Below are 3,269 nucleotides of genomic sequence, written 5' to 3'. Positions count from 1 at the left end.
ATTAGCGGATCTGTATGCCATATCAACGAACATGTTGCCTCGGACAATGCCCCTGTTACTAGATGGACAAGGTTTGGTGTGGTTTAGATACAATAAGAAACACTGGAATCACTGGGAAGCGTTCAAGAGAGATTTTCTGAAATTCTTTCTGCCACATCAATATTTCGAGCGATTGGAGGACGAACTGAGAAATCGATTGCAGAAACCAGGAGAGACGTTTAAAATGTATCTTTTGGAACTACAAAAACTAATGCGACACGCAGGTTTAAATCAAGAGTCACAATTAGAACGAGTATATCGCAACATGAGCACAGAGTACCAAGTATACATCAAACGTCGGAATTTCACTTGTCTAAAGGAATTAATAGCACTAGCTGAGGACTTCGAAAAACTACGCGAAGAGCAGAATGAAGTAAGTCGAGCACGAGATAGCGAGGTAATCTTCGGGCGCGTAGCTGTGGAATGTGCACGACCGCTGATAATACAGAAGACCATGAGACGCATAGCCAATACACCGAAATGTGATAAAATCATTCATAGTCCAGTCTCCAAGTCACCTTTCCGCAGCCAGCAGCAACACCAGCCAATCGCCAAGCAAACACCTGCAGAAACGTCTAGAATTTTTACTTCAACTACTGCAGCAAGCATATCAACACAAAGCGTGCGACATCGAAATGACGCGGAACAACATCATGTATCACCGCAAGATCGCAAACTAATCCCAGAAAATCCAAAAATAATTAAGCAACAGCGAGTTCCACAAGAGCAAGAACCATTACAAGTCCAATTGAAACAAATGCAACAAGAGCAAGATCCGAGTTCAATCAGGCTGCAAATACCAGAAATACAACAAGAACAAAGTCCTAAAGTCAAAGAAATGTCAACAGAGTTTAATAACCAGCGAGTAATACGAAATCAAGAAACATTGCAAGTTCAATTGAAACAAATGCAACAAGAGCATCATTCGAGACCTATCAAAGTGCAAGTACCAGAAGTACAACAAGAACAAAGTCCTAAAGTCAAAGAAATGTCAGCAGAGTATTGTCAACCACGAGTCATACAAAAACAGGAAATATTACAAGTTCAAATGAAGCAAGTAACGCAGCAACAAGATCCGAGACCTAATAGTGTACAAAGGGCGCAACGACACCGAGATCCAAGTCCCATCATGGTAGCACCTGATGTAAAACAACATCAAGCTACACAAGAACAAGCAGCACAGCATCAAGATCTAAAACATATCAAAAAGCAAATACCAGAAATACCACGACAACCAAATCCTAAATTCAACGAAATGCCAGCAGAATTTGGTCAACAGCAAGATATACATGAGCACGTGGCACAACAACAAGATTCAGGACCTAGTAGCATGGAAGAAGTACAACGACACCGAAGTGCTAGCCCTATCAATGTAACGCCAGGTCCAGATGGAAAACAGCTACTAGATACCCCAGAGCACGCAGTACAAGAAGTGTTTAACATCTCGCAAGAACAAGCACCGTCAAAGACTTCGCTATTACCATGGAAGCAAAAGGATAAAATTATCAAAACGAATTCGACAAAAGGTCAAATATATGATGAAATACTTAGTCTTACCCAATCATTACCATTAACACAACTACCACAGCAAAAGGAAAAAACAATCCGTCTTCTAAAACAAGTAGGAGTATGTTACGAGTATCACGCATCGCAAAATCCACCTAGTATTCAAAGTCGACAGCAACAAGTGAAACATCGAAGTGTATTTGAACAAGACGATCACCACATCAAAGAGCAACACGACTTCTATAAAATATATAAGAGTCCAAAACAACGTCACAGAAATCACGCTGGCAGGTAATGGTTCAGGGCAAAATCACGTTTCCCGAAAGAAAGGAGGGAGTGTAACGGCCAAAATTTTGTCAACCAAAAATTTGATCGTTACAACATCGTGGGTATAGTTGCCTACACAATAAAAGAAACACTCACTTGAATATATATAATCGACGGTTCCTGCAATAAATAAAATTTGTTAAGTACGGATAAGCACATTAACTTAACCAACTCACCGCAGCCTCCCGCGATACACGCCACACCAAAAACACAACGGGCCACCCCGCAACAACAGAACTCCAACACTGGAAGTGGTAGTCATATTTTACCATAGACCACACACTATTCTTTTATTTAGATTGATAAATATATTATTTATAATTATAATTATTTGATTTAATTGTAATTTATCTTTAAAAAGAAACCACATTGTAAAAATAGAACAAAATCAAAACAAAACAACACGAGCTGTCAAACGAAGAAAGCTTTTGTGGAAAAGGTGTAGAACTAGGGCGAAGCTTAAAGAAAGAACAAGTTCCAGCTTCCACATGAGAGGGAAAAGTAGAATTCGCCCTAAAGCTAGACTTTCGCTGGTGCATTGCAGAGGGATCAGTTCACGAGCTTCGATCAACGGTCGTTGAACTTTAACGTACCAACAGCTGGCACCGTTGATCGTTGACGGTATAAAAGTTGCGTACACTTGGAAGAAGGGCTCTTGTCTGGTTATGTGCGGTCGTGAAAAGGAAAACTCCTGGCGTTAGCAGCAGCGGAATTTATTTAACTAAGACGGCGGTGATATTATCAAAAACAATTAAATAGTCTCAGAAATAGTGTAAAATCGTATCTATAAACAAAAGAATTATTTAAAAATTAAAAATTAAATTATTTGAACCAGTAGAGTTGTAACAATCGAAATTGAATTTTTAAAACTCTTGTTGATGAATTGTGAGTACGCATAAATTAAAATTTTGCACGAAAAGATTGTTTTAAGAAAGACAAACTGATTAAACTAGTAAATGTGTTAATATATAAAATTTAAAACTCTTATTGATAAATTGCGAGTACGTATAAATTGTAATTTTATATGTAAAAATTATTTTCAAGTAAGATAAACGGATTACATTAGTAAATGTGTTATTACATAAATTTAAAAAAATTTAAAACTCTTTTTGATAAATTGTAAAGACTTAAAGTAGAGTAAAGAGTACTTAATTTAAAAAAAAAAAATAAAAATAAAACTAAATTTGTATTTAGCTATTTATTTGATAATAAAATGAATATTAATAAATTTAATGAATAAAATAAAAAACTAAACGAGCGAATAAATTGAAAAAAAGTGTTTTATTAAAATAAAAGCAAAACAGGTATAATAGCGAGGGCTCATAGGTATAACTACCGCTTTGATAGAGTTCAACACAAACTAGCTTCTCCTGATCGGTGTAAAATCAAGGTGGGAA

Source organism: Teleopsis dalmanni, chromosome 1 (genome assembly GCF_002237135.1).
Source record: "Teleopsis dalmanni isolate 2A chromosome 1, ASM223713v2, whole genome shotgun sequence".
NCBI lineage: Eukaryota > Metazoa > Arthropoda > Insecta > Diptera > Diopsidae > Teleopsis > Teleopsis dalmanni.
This window is presented reverse-complemented; position numbering follows the sequence as displayed.